This window comes from Apteryx mantelli, chromosome 3 (assembly GCF_036417845.1).
Source record: "Apteryx mantelli isolate bAptMan1 chromosome 3, bAptMan1.hap1, whole genome shotgun sequence".
Taxonomy (NCBI): domain Eukaryota; kingdom Metazoa; phylum Chordata; class Aves; order Apterygiformes; family Apterygidae; genus Apteryx; species Apteryx mantelli.
In genome coordinates this window covers 115,999,486-116,019,413 of record NC_089980.1, presented here as the reverse complement: position 1 = coordinate 116,019,413, position 19,928 = coordinate 115,999,486, and positions in this window count along the sequence as shown.

The following is a 19,928-nucleotide window of genomic DNA, read 5'->3' as shown; positions in this document are numbered from 1 at the left end:
ATCCAGCAGGGTTGTCCTGTGCAGATTTCACCTGGCATCAGTGTTCCCCACAAGTGACTGCCTCCACCCTGCCAAGGGTCCCCGATGGGAAGTCGTTATCCATCCAATGATGCCGATGCGCACAGCAAGTGAGAGAAAGGCAGACGGAAGGAGGTACAACTTCTGTTAAATGCAGAGCTGGCGTAGCTCTTTACCACGTTAAGTCATGGTTAAGATCAAAAGTTTAGCGTCTGCTGACTTACAGTGACCTCCACTGGGCCATTCTGAATGAAGAAATGCACTAAAAGCCAATCCAACAATTGTAAATCAACCCCAAAGCCAGATCTCTTGATTGCAAGATAATGCATGAAAAAGAACCCCACATAGTGGTGTGCTGCTTTTGCTGTCTGAGAAAAAAATGCCTTCCACACATGAAAATGGCAATCAGCCTCCTGTGTGGTGCTTAATGGGAGGTAAAACACAAGACGGCTCCCTGGCTGGGAGTTATGAGCCCACATGCAGATGTCTCCATCTGAGCTAATCACTGAAACTCCCTTCTTAGAAAATGGAGAGACACAAGTACTAGTAAGGCACAAGTCATGTCACTGTAAAGCAGGTGTCTCAAGTGAATGAGATGAATCATGTCTGTTCTTTCCACTGACTATAAAGGGAGCTTACAGAATGACTAGCTCGGATGGGAGACATCTCATGTTTGATATTTAGGGTTAGGTATGATAAATTCTGCACCATGTTTCTCTAATTGATTTGGCTCTTTAGTAGAAAAATCTATTTACAGGGATACTTCATAATAGCTGGCATTTTTTCTGTGTGTATACGTGCTGGCTTCCTCCACTGAACTCTGGTATCTTGCAGTCTTTGCTCCTTTATCTGATTTTTGGTGTTATTTTGGAAATCTCTGTGCAAACATTTGTTGATTTCCAGCTGCCACTTGTTCATAGTCCACCCTCATGATTTGGCCTTTACCAACCCACTGAGTTAGACTTTCTGTTCTTCTAAATATGTATTTCTTCAACCCAGTGTTTGACTGGCTGTGATATTGCAGTTGGTGTGGGGCTTGTTTCTGCCCTTCCTCCTCTAAGTGCTATCCCTTTGTGTCAACATCTCAGTCTAGAGAGGCAGTAAGCCTTTCATGTTTAATTGGTGCCCTTCTGCCAAGCACGTAAGACATGCCTCATTCACAGTGTGTGACACGCTGGTCTGGCAGGCACCCTCAAGCCTGGAGAAGCACAGCTCCAAGGGGTTCATATGCCAGACTCCTTCCCACGTGCCTGGGCCAGCTAAGCTACTGACCAAAGCTCTGAATCCTCCTGGTCCTTATCTTTGATGCTATCTGTTTTGGTCTTCTGGTAGTCTCTAGGTAGGTCCCAGTAATCTTTCTTTTCAACTCTGCTCTCTCTTGACTTCATGGTTACCTGATATGATCAGCATTCCTCTGTAATTCAGTAAGCTGTCTTTTGATACTGCTTTAATGGCAGCATCTGTCTCAGTTGATAAAACTGCCAGGGCCCATTATGCAGTACATGGGCCAACATCCCATACACATTATGGGAGGGTACATGGGCGCTTGGCAAGCTTACACCTTAAACTTCCTGATCTTGCTCTTGGCTTTTAGATAGGCCTGCAGGTTGCGGACTGCAAACCCCTGGTGCAGTTTTTGCTGTCAAAGGTTCTGTTTTGACCTTTCCAGGATCAGGTTGAGCTCTCATGAAGCCTTTCTCCTTATCCTGGCTAATACCTCCTGCTGCTTCACTCTAGCATTTACATCTGGCCAATAGACTCCCATTTTGCCTCAGACATGCCCTTGTTCTCCAAATGTGACATGTGCCAGTTTTATGATGTCATGAGGTCTTACACCTACTCTTGTGTTCCCTTTAAATGCAATCTTGTTTTATATGCACACCTCTCCTTTTATTTGGTTCAGGTGGGTATCCCATGGATCCCATGGATCTTATTCCTTTCAGGATTGCTTGTCTGAGGTAAGTCTATGTCCCATCCTGTCTGGACTGCCTGTTGTGTCCCATTGGAGATCAGAGAGTATGTCTTGCAGACCTCTCTGTCTCCTTTATCATCAAGTTACTGGTATTTAGTCCATTTAATTAACCATCATTTCCCTTGTCAGTACCTTATCTTTACCTCATGGTACTGAAGACTCGAAAGCATTATTTCAATCACTTTGAGAGCTCAGCGGTGTCTCCTCCATGACACTTTCTGATGGGTTTTGGTCAGGCCTCATGTCCTTACTGTGCCAAAACATGAACTGATAGGACTGTTCCATTCCAAAGAGCACAGCCAGCAATTCCTGCTCCATCTGAGCACAGACCCTCTGGGCCTGACAGGCTCTAATTGAAAATGCCATGGGTCAATGACTTTGCGGTAAGTGTGCTCCCAAGTCTCCTCCTGAGGCCTCAGACTGTAATTACAGATACTCCACAGGCATTTCAGGACTGGCAGCTTGCTTACATTCATCTTTATTATTTCGGATAATTTTGCATGATGATGCTCTTTTGCATGTTACATCACAGTATGTCATCTATTCCTAAGCTTCATAAGCATCTGATATGTATGCGCACAATATAGAAAAACCGCTGACTTGACCTGTATGTTTCTAGGTATTCCTTAGTATCTATTCAGAGAAGTAGAGAAGTCAGTAAGCGCTGACTGTAAGAAAGACATCTGCTTCCAACACCTTCTTTGGAATAATTTTAATATTACAGCGTATTTTTTTTTGCCAACATGATATTTCAAGGTGTTTGGGGGCAGCAAGAATCTTGGCACATAGGAGTCCCTTTGTGTTTGTTCCCTTTACACAAGAGCTCTCTGAGGCCAGGTAACTGAAAGCAGGGAATACAAGTGATAGCAAGACCACATGCTTTTAATACCAATAAAAAAGTTTATACTTGTTGAAGAGACTCAGATCTTACTTGACTTGTTGACTTGAAGTCAACAACATTGAGCTCACAACACCTAAGCTTTGAAAAGTTTCTCAAGACATTCCCAAGTTTCAGTTAACTTCCTATTCAATTTATTTATTCTTTCAAATCTTTTCACACATGCTTAGTCTTTCCTTGACTATTTCTTCCTTTGCTGAAGCATAAATAGTAGCTATCAGTTATCACAGTGGGCCTCTTCTCCTGCTGGAATAGATGCCTCAATATTCAGACTAAGTGCAGAGAATCCTAAGGATCTGCTGCAGTGTAAAGGAAAGTGGGACATAATACAGTTGCCTCACAGTGGGGAGGAGGTGGAGTCAGTGAAATCAAGGGATGCATCCACAGATTTAAGGAGGCTTTGGATTAGGCCCTTCATTGAGCCTTTGGATGTAAGCTAGTGTATGCGTGCATTGACCCAAGAAGAATGCTGGAAATTATGTACAATCAGAGAAGCAAAATTCTGGTGCTGGTGTGGAGTGAGGATTTTTTATTTTTTTATTTTTTAGGGGGTATGACATAATCCTTCCCCTATACTCAGTCACCTACACTATTTGCAATGCAATGTGCTCTAGGTGACCCTGCTTGAGCAGGGGGGTTGGACTAGATGATCTCCAGAGGTCCCTTCCAACCTCAGCGATTCTGTGATTCTGTGATTTCATGGACAGAATTCCATGCCTCTTTTAAGGATGTAGAAAGATGAGGTAGTGAGGGAGTGGGAGCGCTGGTCTCCCAAATGTCTCTGGGCTATTAACAGTCAGGCCGCATCTTGCATGTTAGTGTGTGTAAACAGCTGTCAAAGAGAAAATTCACATGCAGAATATTTTAACTTCAAATTCCTCATCAAAGAATTACTGGATATGAAAACTAAGTCTAAAAAATTGAAGACACACTGATTCTGTTCATATCAAATATGCCTGAAATCAGGGTTTTGTAATAATATTTTTACAAAGCCTGCAAAAACTAAGACTACCAGTAGCATACTCCTTTTCTAGGCATTTCCAATGCATTCAGGTATTTTAGATCAACAAACAAGCAGATTTCTGAGTGTTTGCAACTCAAATAGTGCAAAACTGGGTTTGTGCCAAAGAAACTGGAATTGACTAAAAACACAGCTAAACAGAATATCAGTTGATTGGTCTATATTCATTGCCTGAACTAAGAGAAAGGCAAAAAAAAAAAAAAAAAAAAAAAAAGGTAAAAAGTAATAAGATAACACAAACAATGATAATTAAATCTGATTTTTAAATTCTTTGTGCACAATAATCTATCATGTTATTATAATACATATAAGGATAATATATATCTTTTCTAAAAGAAAACTCCCTAAACCCAGATATTTTTATCGTTGTTAGTTCTTTAATTGTGTTAATATGAAATGTGTTCCTTCTTTAAAAGCATTTTCATGCAATTCTTACTTTGCTTTTCTGCTAAATGAGCTGGTTTTATAAGGAGAATGAGATAGAAAACACGCATGGAAATGCAGAAATACAAAAAGCATATAGCGCATACAGTATTTGCACTAATTGATAATAGTACTACTCCATGCATTATTTAAATATCACCATCCCAGTCCTATCTGCAATGCAAAAAAATGCACATTAAAAACCAAGTTTAACAACCTGACCACTTTTTGAAGCAATTTTAAGTAGCAAAACTGTACAAGAGAACATTTCTGTTTCATTGGGTTTACTTATGTGAATAAAGTTAAGCTTATTTATTTCTCTTTGAAATCAGCATTCCTACTGACTAAAGGTGGTGCATATTAAAGCTCACTACCAATTTCCATTAAAAAAGTCCTGTTTCTGGCTCTTCAGCCTGGAGAAGAGAAGACTGAAGGGGGATCTTACCAATGTGCATAAGTATCTGAAGAGAGGGTGTAAAGAGGATGGGGCCAGACTCTTCTCAGCTGTGTCCAGACACTGGATGAGAGGCAACGGGCACAAACTGAAACACAGGCAGTTCCATCTGAATATGAGGAAAAACTTCTTCACTGTGAGGGTGACAGAGCACTGGCACAGGTTGCCCAGAGAGGTTGTGGAGTCTCCTTCTCTGGAGGTATTCAAAACCTGCCTGGATGTGATCCTGCACAATGTGCTCTAGGTGACCCTGCTTGAGCAGGGGGGTTGGACTAGATGATCTCCAGAGGTCCCTTCCAACCTCAACCGTTCTGTGATTCTGTGATTGCTTTTAAGTTTGACAAACTGTTAGCTTTGTGGCTGAATTTGTCTATGACAGGTCTCTGACTCAGAATGTTTTTCTTTTATTATTTATTTCATTTTACTTGGGGAGGGAAATGGGAATTTCTCTGAAAACATATAAACTGTAAGATTGAAGGCAGGGGAATTATGCAATGTATTTTATATACGTACACATACAAGCATCTATACTGTATATTATGTAAAGTATATCTACAAAATATGTTTATGACCCACGTTATGAAAATAAAAACACTTTGGAAATTCTTTTCATCCTTCCAAACACATGGGGCAGGGTCTTGAAATTTGGCTTGAGGAGACTGAATGGAGAAGAGTGGGAAAGGGGATTTTTTTTTTTGCCTCTTGCTGTCCTCTTGAAAATCTGTCTAAATTTGGCCAAGTTGATAAATGGTAGTTTGCGCATGAGTAGAGATTTCCTAGAGGTAAAATTCTCTGATGATTCTGTGTGCATAGGTCAAGCTCCAGCTGACAAGCAGGTTGCCCTTTGCCAGAGACAACTCTTCTGGGATGCTGTAGTTAATACCTGCTTACCTCCTAACTAGATGCTGCAACTTGACTTGATCTCTCTGTGAGAGATCTCTTCTCTTACAGAGGAGGGGAGGGGAAACTTTTCCCAGCGCCATAGATATATGCCAGGATTCAGCTTCCTTTGCATCAAGAATAGGGGATCATTAATGATCATGAGTTGGGTACAACTCCTTATACAACATCAGGCTGAAATTTTGAGTCACAAGCTTACCTTATTATTGAAATAAATGGGGTAATGCTAAGTGACATGTTCTTGGGCATTCAGAAGGTTTGGCCCTCAAGGGCTTTATTCATCTGTGCTAATTCTGCTAATCAGTCAAACGGTGGTTCATATTTAATCCTGACACTAAAATATTCTTGCAGGAGAATCTTAATTTGAGAGCTCTTTGTGTTCTCTGGTGAGTCAAGAAGCTAAACTAATTTGATATTGCACTCCCCTGATAATGACAAAGGCTGATGCAAATAAGAGAGAGTTTACAGTAGTCTGTCTCATTGAATTGTTTTGCATTTCAGTAGTAGGATGGTTTACTTTCCAAGTTGTGTTTATGGTACAGGAAAAATAAAAAAAAGGTCCAACAATCATACTAAAAATACAACTGTTCATTCTTTTCATTACAATAGCATCCAAATTTCTGGTAAATATCATGGCTGAATGGTGCTAGAAGTTGTACAAATGAAAAATAGATCATTAAATGAGATGTTATTTTGCTAAGGGCTGCAATTTTTATTGCACCATCTCGTAATTTAGAGTCCAAGTTCTAGGCCGATGTGAGAATCTCCATTTTAATTTAAAATATAAGAATACATTTCTAACTTTGTGGTGGTGGAGAAAAGCTTGAGAACATGAACTAGAAAAGGTAAGAAAAATGAGAAGGTAGCAAATAAAACAGTAAATATCATTTGATGTTAGCTTCAGGAAAAAAAACAAAAACAAGTGCATCTGGGCTTATTCTGCCCAGTCTAACCACATCATTCACAAGTGTGCATTCCCCAGGTCAGCACCTGGAGTGCTGCCACTGGAGCAGCTTAGACCACCAGCTGCTCTGGCATCTCCTTCCTTGGAGGCAGCACGGCGTGTGGAGGACTCTCCTCAGGCCACAGGAATTGTCTATGCTGCAGCAGTAACCTGCTCCTTGACACCATTTTTTCTTGCGATCCCTCGCTCATGACATGACAGTAATCCAACCAATTTGTTAGACCTAAACCCCACTCCTTGGTTGCTACTGAACTGCTTGCAGAGAGAGGGATGTTGGAAGCTGGCCACATGCTGGATTATTTTTTCTGGCAGGCCACAGGAAGCCCACAGGCTGTGGAGTGAGCATCCCTGGGTTATAACATTATGGTAACCCAAAAGCTTTTGGCTGATAGCTAGTGATATATGAACACAGTGAGAGGAATTTTATCTTCATCTGTAATTAAAACTGTGTCAGAACCAAGGTTTATCAGAAAAAAATCCTCCTCAGAACTTAAATCCAAAGCTGCCCTTCACAGGGGTCAGATTTCTAGGCACAACAGTGTGCTTATCTGTGCAAAAAGCCTTCTTGTTTGTATTCACATAGTAGTGTACTTACTGAAACATACAGGCAAAACAATAATATGATGTACGGGTTTAATGAGAGACTCTTATCTTTAGCCATAAACTCATAAATAAGCTTCTTTATCTAACCAAATATTCTGTCCTTTCCATTGTTGCAGTATTTTCTTGTGCGCTCTAAAGCAATTTTTTATGCTTATTAGCATAATTGTCATAAAATAGCTCTACTTCTGAAAAGAGAAATATAAGCTTTTATATTTCATCCTTTGTGAATGAAAATTTATCTACTCTACTACTCATTCATAGAAATGAAGATTAGTCTGAACGCAACTCATGTTAAAGCAGGAGTTTAGTGACCTTCAATGTCTATTGTTTAGAGGGGAAAAATAGGGTTTAGGTGATAACTAGTCCTAGAAAGATCCATAAATCATCCAGTTTAACTCGCATTTGCAAGTAAAAAAGTTACCAACATCCAAAAAGATCATCTACAACGTCATGAAACAAATGTCCCAAATAATAACAAACAATCCCGAATAATAACAGGTAACAAATGTTAGATTAAGGGTGAAGACGAAGAGGAGGAAGAGAGGTTCATTCCTTATTAGAAAATGAGAAGAAATATTCCCACAATGCCAAAGATACATGTTGAAGGTACTCAGTAATACTGAAAAGCAGATCACTTACACTGATGCCTAAATATGGGTTAATGAATACTTGGCCATGTGTAGCCTCTGTACAGCGCTGCAGTGTTCATGAATCAAAGCAGGACAGCATCTTTGCAGACTGCAGCGTCCCAGGAATGCTAATGAGGCAGTATACAAAAGTCATAACTGTTGCCACTGGCAAGTGACCATGAAAATGATTATTTGGTAAGATATTGGAGGCTGAGCTGCTATCACCTAAATTCTCATGGAACTCATCTGATTTACTAACTTCACATTGCATCAAGTTTTCTAGTTTGTCATGGCAACCTGGGAGCAGATAGAGAAACGCACAGGATGCCATCAGGCAGCAGTCATAATGCAAACATAAGTTAAATGGCTCTAAAGTTAATGATCCAGATTCTTCACTGCAGCCATGAGGCATGCAGTGTAACTTGGGGGAGGTGCACAGACGCTTTAAATTACTTTGGACACCATTGCCATGACCCTGGGCCAGCTGTGTATCGGGCCAGCTGTATATCAGGCCAGACCCACGGCGTAAGTTACAATATTCTAACGGCTGCTCTAAGTGGTCCTGAATGGCTGCTGCGGCAGTGCTGTAATGCCAGTGTAATGCTGGGTCCCTGCCAGGCTCCTTTTCCCTTTCCTTCTTTACACTGGCTGTAGGGTAGAAGGCACCACAGGAACTGCTGCATTTTTTCTACCCCACCAAAAAACTGCCTTACCCTGAGTAATCCTTCCATTGGTGCTGGCCCAAACTTAGGGCCCTTTTAATTCAGTAAAATGCTGTAAATCATCTTGAATGCAAGGGACAAGCTAAGCCAATGTACTTTCCCTTGATTTGCATTTGTTTCTCTTTTATTTTCTATTTTATCATAATAGCATGGACACTAATTTTGTTTTAATTGTAAAGCCTAGATCCAAGAAAATGCTTTTAACGGTATCAAAAGACTATTCATCTGGGAAAAAAATGGTAACTGAAATGCAATGTTATTGACAAAATTATCCGTCAGTGCAACAGCATCCTCTCTACAGTTTTCACAATGTGATCATATTAGTGCATGTTTAAGCTGCCTGCTTGCTCTGCTGCCTGCTTTTTGGTGATAAGTATTATCTGTTAAATTGCAGAGGCTTTCGGTCAGAACCTTGTATATTTTGCAGTTTTCTGAATATATTTCAAGATCTTAAGTTCAATTTTTATCATCCGCAGATAATTGTTACAGACAAACTAGTAGAAATTAATCCAGTGAAAGAAGAGGCAGCAACATCTGCAGCTGGGGACACCAACAAACAGAAGTTCAGAGGTATCAATTGAATCATGTGAAAGTAGGACAGACCTAGCAGGGAACAGCCACTGTTCATTTGTGCAATTAAATCCATGCAGTTTAAGTCACAGTTGTAAAGTTAATGGAGTTTTGGTGAGCTGCCACTCCCTGGGGATAATATTCAGCCTTCAGAAAGCCATGTCTAGATTTCTTACATTCTCCTTTCCTTATCCCAGTAATGTAGGTTGCTGATGTCCTTTTTTCACTGCCCTCCCTTCTTTTTTCCCATGGAATGTGTCAGAAACTCTCATAAAACAGTCACTGAGCTTAGGAGACAGAAAATCCCAAAGCCTGAGTAAATGTCAATGCCATGGAGCAACTTTCACCCCTAAAAGGTCACATACTGCAGTTCCAACACATTCTGGGCCAGCCAGTAAGCAACCAGTCAAGTGCGTCAGTTCAGTTTAATACCATAGTATTATATTTATCTGGCCAGCATTAAGTGAACTGCAGCCCCATGCTTTGTTTTCCTTGGCTTTGAATGAATGGGAAGGCTTTGGTTGGCCATCCTAAAGCTGTTGGTTCAAAGATTAGAAAAAGGCCACGGTGCCTGATATGGGATTTAGACTGAATGGAAACACCTTACTCCAAAATTGTGATCCTCAGACTCCCACTGTCAAATCCTCACCATTTGCATTTCCTAATTACCTTGTACATTAAAGTTCTCCAGTAGCACCTCAGTTGTGAGGGGGCCCGGGAGCCCCTGGGACAAACTTGTGCCTCTCTGAACCTGCCTCTTGCCTGTGTTTCTGGAGCTCGTATTTGCAGGGACGTGAGTCTTGGTCTTTGAGATCACTGAAACAGGGGCAGTCCTCTCACCACCTTAAAAAGAGCAATACCTTGAGAGAAAGCAGTAATTTCTGCTCTTGCTTTTTTGGGGGGGTGGGGGTGGAAAAGGGGTCTAAGAATTCTCCAGGCTGCGAATCCCAGGTAGATTCCCAGACTGTGCTGGCTGGTAGTGCCAGGGCACTAATTCAATGCAAATCCTCTCTTCAGGACTTCCCTTTAGGCTGCTCCGTGCTTGATATTTTCCTTTTTGTGGGTCTACCTGTCCTACATCTGGGTGCCTAAAGGATAGGCACTGCATTGCTTAGCGTTTTGATTTCTAAATTCTTCTGGGATCTTATATTTTGCTGGTTACAGCTGTTGCTGTGCATATAGAAATATATTTTGGGAGCAAGAATTTTCAAGTTCGTTTAACAGATTTTTAAATGTGAGAAAGTATGCCAGGGACAGGTATGTAGTTTTTTCTTGAATTTACATGTAGGTAAAATTTGTTTTTTTTTCCAGATGACAGCACTAGGTCTTCTTAGCAGTGGTGGCTGTTACTAGGCACTTCAACCTGTTACTGATTATGTATTGCAATACAGTAGAGATTATGTATTGATTTCATAATATTTTTTAAAATATTAGCTGAAATTTTCAGTCACCAAGACCCATTATTTAGAAGACTATTGATCAATCATTCATTTGATATTTATTCACTGATAATGACTTTTTTCCTTGGATGAGTATTCTTTTGGAGTTTATTGCACAAACTATCAAACTTTCCAAAGCTGTATTTTGTGGGGGTTAGCCAACACTTTGTAAAAGGCTTCTGCATATTATAACTGCACTGTTTGCTAAGGCAGGCTGCTGATCATTGCCTTCACTTTTCTGAACATTATCAGAACATCTAATTTCTATTCTGCTTTAGGGTCATGCTAAGTTACCAATTTAAAACAGTTGCTGTGATGTTGACAGTTTTAATTTGTTCCACTTGATATGCTAGTAGGCCTATTGTCTGTTCAAAGTAGATTTTGTGGTTCTGAAAGAGACAGTTTCTGTATTTCATGAATGCAATGCAATTTGTACTCATATTGCAGCTTCAGACATCTCCTTGGGGGCAAGTCTAATTGAAGTTGCTTGATTTCTGTTACCAATCACAGTCTTTTCAAACTGTTTCTTTTCATCTCTAATGCTTTAAGCTTCTGCTGTGTTAGCTGGCCCACTCAGGTGTAACGTTTTCTCTGAATCTCTCTGCTTGACCACAGCCCTCTGGTTTGCTTTATTTGGTCTCTCAGCTAACATTTAAAAAGCAGCTGATGAGCTCCAAGACTGTCTGATACTTATGTGAATTTGCTTATCCTTTCTTAAAATTATTGCATGTAAATTAAATCATAAATCTAGTTCTGCCTTTCAGTGAATGGCACCTTAAACATAGGTAGTCAGCTTCAGTTGAACTTCCAACAGTATGAGGCAGGAATTAGTATGGATACGGCCCTCTATCATACAATATTCATTTGAAGGGCTAATATTTCAAAAGTTCGTAGAGAAGTTACTGTACTGGATCACTGTGCAGAAATTGTATGTGCATTTTTACCTATGAAAGAAATGGTTTTGTTGCCAGTTTCCATAGTATGCAGTGGGTTATGAAGAAAAAAATAAAACTTTATATGGACTTGCATTACAGTTAATGGAATTTGTAAAAGAGAGGTTGAAGATGGAAATTTCCACAGCAGTACATTCTCCATGGTAAAAATGCATAGATGTAACATGCACTGCTTTAGATTTTAGAAAAAGAAAAGTATGTAATGTATTACTTCAGGGCTTTACTTACTTATTTGATTTTAGCAAGACGGCAAGTGCTTGACATTCATGGAGCTTTTATATCTAAAAGCCATAAACAAAACTCTGTTAAGCATAATTATCTCACCATTAATTATCTCCTGTGTTTGGACCTCAATGCAACTTGCATTTTAAATATCTTCAGTTTATGTTAAATATTATACCTTGCATTAGACTTGCATTGTAGGCATAGCAGAATGACTTTTTTCCTCTTTCCAGGTAAACAGCTAGTCATGCAAAGCTTTCTTCCCAGCAACTCATGAGCTGGCTTTTTCCAATGGGTTTTCTATCCACCCACAAAGTTTTTCCTCACTCCATTTCTTCTTTCAACATTTAAATGTTTTCTTTTTTTAGAAACAAATGTTTGAAGTTGAATGTGCCTTTTATTTAACACTTGCCAGCAAGCAAGGCAATGAAGGAGGAGAGATGAGAAAGACTGACCAAAGATTCAGGATCTGGTGTGCACCAGTGTCGTTGACTCTGCTTAGCACTGAATGGTCTTGGTTTGGACGAATCCTGACAGCAGCTTCCCTTTCCCTCCCCTCAGCGCTACTCCCTGAGGGAAATACTCTTTCTGTTAGGAAAGTCACTCAGTGGAGGATGTGGGGAGGGGATTTGCGTCACAGGATAGAGGGTGGGAGGACCGAGCGTGTGATGGGATGGGGCAGAGTGGCTGTGTCTTGCTGTCTCTTAACGTGGTGGTGCATTACAGCTCCAGAATAATACCAGGGCCTCTCTTCTTGCCTGTGACTCTACGATTTTGACACAGCAGTTGGAAGATTTACAGACCCTCTCTACCATGTGACCTCCATATGCCGAAACACAGGCCTGGCTATGGAGTGTGTAAAGCAGGAGGCAACTGCAAGTTTCCTGCAAAGTGTATAAGATGTGCTTTATCACCTATAATCTGGAAATGGGGACATGAGACACAGAAAATTTAGTGATTTACTTCTGGGAACAAACAGAGCCAAAGTTAATGCCAGTAGCAGAAATAAAGCACTCCCACTGCTCAGTTGTATCTCTATTTCACTTACATTTTGTCATGAGGCTGTATATAGAGCCTCATTTCGCTTGTGAAATTCATTTCACTTGTGAGATAATTTAGGATACAAACTCAGATCTCTACAGAACCTCCACAAATATTTTAGAGTGGCTCAATAGCATCTAGACCATTGACTATGAATTAGCTGCTATTAGATACTACTTTGAAGATATTCATGAGCTAGATCCAGAGCTATCACAGATCAACATATTTCCATTGAAATCATACTTCCTGAGCAAGCTCAGAATTGCAATATTGCCCTAAGTAATAATATAAGTGGAGTATTCCAGAGATTACAGCATGGAAATTATGGACAAAACTGCCATGCAAGGAGTCATTATTGCTAATCTTTAATAGCATATTATATGCACAAGGGTGCCATCATACAACATAAAACATTTTTTATTTCAAAAGACTTTTTAATGTGCAGAATTTTCATCTCATATGTAAAATTTTAAAAGTTTTCAATTAAATAAAGTTATATGTAAGGAAAATTTTATTTTTATACAAAATCTAGACATCTAATCCTAAAAAGACACAGTTTGAGAAAAGCTCTGATTTTTGCTGCATGTGAATAAATGTACATAAGAAAACCTTTTTCTCAAGGGAATGATGACCTTTGAGTGACTTATTAAGAGAAAGTGAATCCCTCAAAAGAAAATCAGCATTCGGGCTAAGGTACTGAGGATTTACTGAGGTATTTGGATAATACTGAGGTAGTTGGATACTTGTAAGTCTGCTGACAAAATTCTATCATCACATTGTTGCCTAAAGTAATGATGCCCCATTTTGATTTCTAAATACCTCATAGTGCACTAAAAATGCATGGAACTAGTGCAGTTTACTGAACCATGCCATGAAAAAATAGAATTGTTCTGCATAAGCCTCAAGAGACTTGAGCTTGTTCATGAAGCTTTTGCTAAACTTTTGTTATTGAATTTTTCATACCATTTACTCATAAAATAGATGGACCAACAGACTTCTAGTTACTTTATAGTCTGCCAAATTCCAGCAAGAGCTGAGGGAGAACTACTGTATATACTTATTTCCTTGGTAGCAAAAGTTTTTAGAAGGTTCAGCTTGCTCATTTAAGTCATCTCCCCCAAGCAAGGAAGGCTATTTGCATAAAGAATGTTTTATACTTACAGCACATGGTGGCTATACTAATCCTGTCAATACCATGAGTGGTAAGTACCATTCATCAAATATCAGCCGCCGTAAAGAGTAGATTTTTTTTTTTTACATATACTTGGATGATTCAGCAGAATTTAATAAACTGTTTCTAGCAAGGCTCTTTGACACAAATATATGGCTTACACACACTACTGCTGTTTTAAGCTACTGAAACTAGTCATGATATATACATTCATTACTGTGTGGTAATCAGCATGGCCTTCTTGGGTCAGCACACCAAATTGTGAGGTATATTAGTGTGTTTGCTTTTAAGAGAGATTGGAATGGAAAGTTTCCAGTTAGAGATACTAATTATAGTATAATTTATTAGAGCTTATTTCAACTGTTGACATTTAAAATCCATAGTCCAAATTTATTAATTGAGCTCAACACCAGAGCATCATATTCAGTTTACTGTTGACTCTTACAATTTATTGAAAAATGATATTGCTTAGCCTTATGTATCATAATCAGTTTGCAGAGAGCTTCTCTGCTGCAGAGGTATCTACATTAAATTACTACCACAGATTAAAAGAGAAGGAAATGTTTAAAATACCATTAAAATTGAGCAGTAAATCTTTCACTTTGAAAAAGAGAGGAGGAGGAGATCTCATTTCTCATTTCTCATCAAAGGTAGGCAACTAATTAGTCTAACTCCAATTAATGCTTGGGTTATACAAAAGATGATTGATTCTGTCTAGATTTTTATCCTTTGAACATATGGCAACAAGGAACCTGGAAAGTGTTCATCTTTCATGTTTGTACTGGTACCTTAAAGTGTGAATGCATGGGTTATATATAGATGGTGGTGTATTATTTGGGCTGCAGAGATAAGTATATGCTATTTAATCACTTTTATTTCTACTATTTACAACTGATAAAGAACAGAACCTAGGCCAGACAGAAACTAATTTTTACCACAATGTTTGTTGTTGTCTACAGATGTCTTTTGAAAGCATATCCAGACTCGGGATTCCAGTGCAGGGAAGAAGGCATAATGTTTAGACTAAAGGAAGATGTAGAGACTGGCCTTGAAGGCCTTTCCCAAGATGACATTGCTAAAAAATACCTAGCCACTCTCAACTTCCTACAGCCAGTCCTGTGAGGCTGCCCAGTCCCCCCAGCTCCTGCTGTCTTCCCCTACCTGCTAAGCCTCCTGCCTGAATCCAGTATTCCCATGCAGCCAGTCGGACATGGACATAGCCTGGGCTAGCCAGCCTGGGGGAAGGTTTGGGAGCTCCAACCTGCTTCTTCAAATAGGAATGGTTTCCCTGTTACGCTGCAGAAGTGACCTGCACACATGCTTGCACAGCATTGTCAGTGTAATTCAAGCTTGCCTAATAGTGCATGAAAGCAGATCCCCAAGGAAAATGTTGAACAAAATCACTTGCTGAAGATGGTAAGCAGTATTATGACGGAGGAGGAGGGTAGTGGGTGAGGTTCCAGGAGACCAGGAACATGGGCTTTTTGGCAATATCTTGGACTACTCATGCCTGTACCTGTGCCTGCCAGTGGTAGGAGAGGTGCCAGAGAAGCAGTTGTGTGGATAAGTGGTAGCTTCTGCCATTTCCAACACAGACCACTGACTTATTTGTGGTATATAAAAGTGACTAGTTTGTCAATTTGGGGAAAAATATTACTACCCTTTCCTGAGCCCTCCCTTTGTGAGTTGGTGAGGTAGAAAAATTATTAAGCTGTGTGTTAATTTGCCTTTCATGTTCATTATGGGTTGGGTTTTCTCCTGGTGGCCAAGAAGCCATTGACAAGAATAAAGGGCAGATCTCTGACTAGAAGGATGTACAACCAAGTTCCCTGAGTGAAGCTATGCTTATCTTAGCATACTATGCTCTCACTTTCAATTGCATTCTATGAGCTCTCTGCCTTGGGCTGTGTCTCCATTTCTCCAGTGCCCTCCATGCCATTTCTCCTTTAAAAAAAAGGTGGGGGCGCTGTTTTCCAAGGAACTGAGTAGAAATCAAGTGCAAATTCTTATACACAGATGTGTTATGTGTAGGGCTTTGTCATGTGACTAGGAGGCACATGCACACTCAGAGAGAGTGCACAAATGGAACTGATTTGGGGAAATTAGTTCGAATGGTGCCTACATGTTTGGGATCTCTAAGGTCGAGGGTAGCAAGTGTGCGAGCTAAGGTCCAAATTCCCAATGAGACTCATATACAGATCACAAAATTCATAGGTTCAGAGTTTTATTTCACAGAAATAAAATACAGGCATATAAAAGCGTACTTATCTTGTTACAGGGTTCCTTAAAAATAGTTGCTGGTAATACAAGATTTCTACTATGAACAAAAAACATACCATTAGTCAGTCCTTTGTTGGTTTAGTAACTCTCACTTTAATCAAATAGGGGCTATATCCCCAGGAATTCCTGTGACAAAGGGAGTCCCCCAGAATCTGGAAGATTATCCACTTACAATTTAGAGAAACTTGCAGCAAGGATGACTGACTAAAGATAGAAGTCTCTGAGAGTGCTAGGAAAAGAGAAGGAAAGAGTGTGAGTGTGTGTGTGTGTGAGAGAGAGCGCTTCACTTTCTCATGTGAGTAAAGTGAGGAGATACCTGTTCTTAAGTTTTGTGGTGAGTGGAGTCAAAGTCCCTGGTGCTGGGTTGGGACCTGCTTGCTTTGCTTCTTATCTTCTTATACTGCTCTCTCTCTGCTATGTGCAGACCCCATATTTACATGAAAAAGTTGCACTGATTCTTATGGAGTCTTTTTAGATGCCATGTGTTAGCAAAAAGGGGCTCTTAGCTTAAAAGCTCTGTTGGCTGCTGCTCCTGGAAACAAGAGGGAGATTCTTGAGAACCCCTACCTTGAAAATCCCACCCAGAGCAGGATCAAGAGCTAACAGCAGCTCTTCCTAGCTCTTTCTAGGTACTGGGAATTGTCCACAAAAGGAGATTGTATTGTCGTGCCTGGAAACAGAACTGCACTACCATGTATTCCCATCCCATGCAGACCACAAGTTCTATAGTCCCTGGGCTGGCACGGGAGAGTGTCCAGCTGATTCAGATGTCCCATACGGTCGGAGAGGCAGTCAAAGGCAGATTTCTCAATGTCACCGAATGCAGGTCCACTGCAGACAACTGCAATCACTGGGCCACCCGCCTTGGGGGCTTTTTGCGTTTCTGCAGTTCAGAAGTGTTTCCTGGCACAGGTCACAGAAGGGCTGACCGCAGGTCTTTGCTGACTGCTGCTGTAGTGGCCCACCACAAAAAGGGAGAGCACTGCTGAGAAGTGGGCTTGCCACAGATACGCTTCTTTCCCTTTCTGCATACTTTCCTCTTCCATGTGTACATGGTGTGCTTAGGGAGCATAGAATTAGGGTGTTACTAAATGTAGCTGTTCTTGGAGTCAGCAAAACTCCTGTTAGGCAACACTGTTGGGTAGCCACCCTTGTTTTACAAGATCTAGCTTGTCTGGCTCAAAATCTCCCCTGTAGCATGAACTAGGCCCATGATGCTTATGTGTACTCAGAAAATAAGGCAAAAGAAATTCAGTCATGCTGAAAAATAATAAACAACGTAATTTGAACAGTATAAAATTGAACAATGTTACTTCCATAAGCACTTTCTGGCCTTGACTTGTAAATCAATTCAATTCCTGATAAAGAAATCCATGTAAATCCAATGCTATTACTTCACTTGTTCATATACCTTGCTAGAGGACCCTTTTTCTGTAACAAAGTATATTTTCTGCACTGTTGCACTACATTCATCTGAATGGGATCTGCCTCTTTTGGATTTATACATTCACTTGAGTGGGAGGCTTGCCTGCTAGAAAAAGGGAACTTCATGAATCAAGAAAACAAGAAAATCACATATCCACAACAACACTCTTGGATTTTTATGGCACTATGTACATGTTAACAGAAAAATTACTACTGTTCAAGTATAACCACCAGTAGCTATTCAGGTTTTTGCTTCCTCAGTTGTTTACATACTGGCAGTAAATATTACAATGTTCTGGTGATTCACTTGAATCTGAGAAGAGAGTATTTCAGTGACAGAAAGAGAGAACTGGCTAGGAAACCACTGTCCCTCTACTTTCCAGTATTTCCAAAGTACTTTTGCTTTTGCAAATTGCATCTTGAATGGCACCAACTGTGAGCAGTTTGCTCCTCTGTGATGAGGCGCTTTGCTTTCTTGGAATGGAAGAGAACTTCAGGAGCCAGATCCTCAGCTGGTGCGAATATCTGAATAGTGCTGCAGTAAATATGCTGCCATTTAGGCTGCCCCCTGATGTTCCCTTTCATTCCCTGAGAGTGATGCATGTCATCACACTCACACAAACATAGCATGGCTGATGTTATTCAAGATACAATTTGCAAAGCAGAAGTGCTTTGTGCAGAGTAAGGTGAAACAGGCAGTGATTCTCTATCCAGTTCTTTCTCTCCACCATTGAAATGCTGTTCACAGGCTGTTGGCTCAAGCAAATCACCACAACGTATTTACTTCCAAAGCCGAAACCACTAAGCAGTTACTCAAGGTTACATCAGTAAATTGAAGACAATGGAATTATGGCCGTTTACTCTGGTTGAAGGTCTGCCCTAGATTTCAACAATATATCTTTTATATCTGACCCAGCTTTCATTTTTCACACACTGGTTTTATTGCAAATAACCTATTTTTCTGGTGCCCACCAAGTAAGTTTGGACATGTCATGTGCCATACATAACACTGTGCAGTTACTCTCTTAGGTTGGATCTAGAGACTGGAGAGCAGAGACAGCATTACTTAAGAAGCTGGAGGGAGGAAAAAATAGAGGAGTCACTGAATAATACGCAGCAGCAAGGCACTGAAAGAGGCCCCAGAGGAGCTCTTCAAGAAAGATGAAACAGAAAGTAGATTCAGAAGACAAATGGTGAAAGATGAGGAGAGAGGCAGTAGAAGAAATGTAATGAAAGCTCTAAACTTTTGTTTTATTTGGCAGTAATTGTAGGAAGGTAAATGTTGCATTTTGTTTATACAGTCAGTGGTACCTGCACCTCTAACATGGATCTCTTAAATGAGGTGGTAAAAATACATGGTAGTGCTTCACAAAATTAAAATAGTAACAAGATCCAATATAGTTTAGGAAACTTTGCTATACTGTAGGAAAACTTTTGTAGATTTTCCATGTGTATTCCATTTAACTGTTAGTGATACATCTGATTTAATAAGTAGTCATACTACAAGTATTAATTTGTCATGGTGTTGTAATCAAACTCTTTGCACTGCTTTTAGAACCATTTAGATCAGATGACTTGCACATAAAAAAAATCCTGATTTCTTTCCTTTGGCTATAAAGGATACCTCAGGTGACTATCTGAGATATAGATGTCTGAGCTGCAGGTTTTAGATTAAGTGAGCTGGTCACCACTTCTCCTCTGGGCTAACAAAAGAGGTGAGTTCCTGAGCTAGAACCCCAAAGGAGACAGCCACAGTTTCCAGGGGAATGCAGAGTGGGTTTCACCCATCATTATAAACATCTATAGTGTAAGTGTCTACATATGAGCAAGGAGTTTGGGCTTCCTTTAGTGTCTTTGGAGAGAATAAGAAATTCCTAGGGTGCATGCCGTTTGGACTGTTCCAGACTCTATTTTAGAAAAAGGTAACTTGTTTCCTGGCCAGCAGTGCAGACGTCAACATCTGAGGCTGGTTGAGAGAAACATCATGTGAGGTGCCACACTATCTTTGAGAATATGGGATCTCTCAAATAATATCTCCCATCTCCTATGGGTATTATGAATATGAATTCATTACATTATATATGACATGCATATATGTCAAAAATCATGGAAGAAGCCTGTATGTAAACAATGAATTAAACAATCAGGAGTTTACAAATATGTGACACTATTCTATCAAACAAAACAACCCCACCTCAATATCTTGTTGTTGCTAGGGATTTA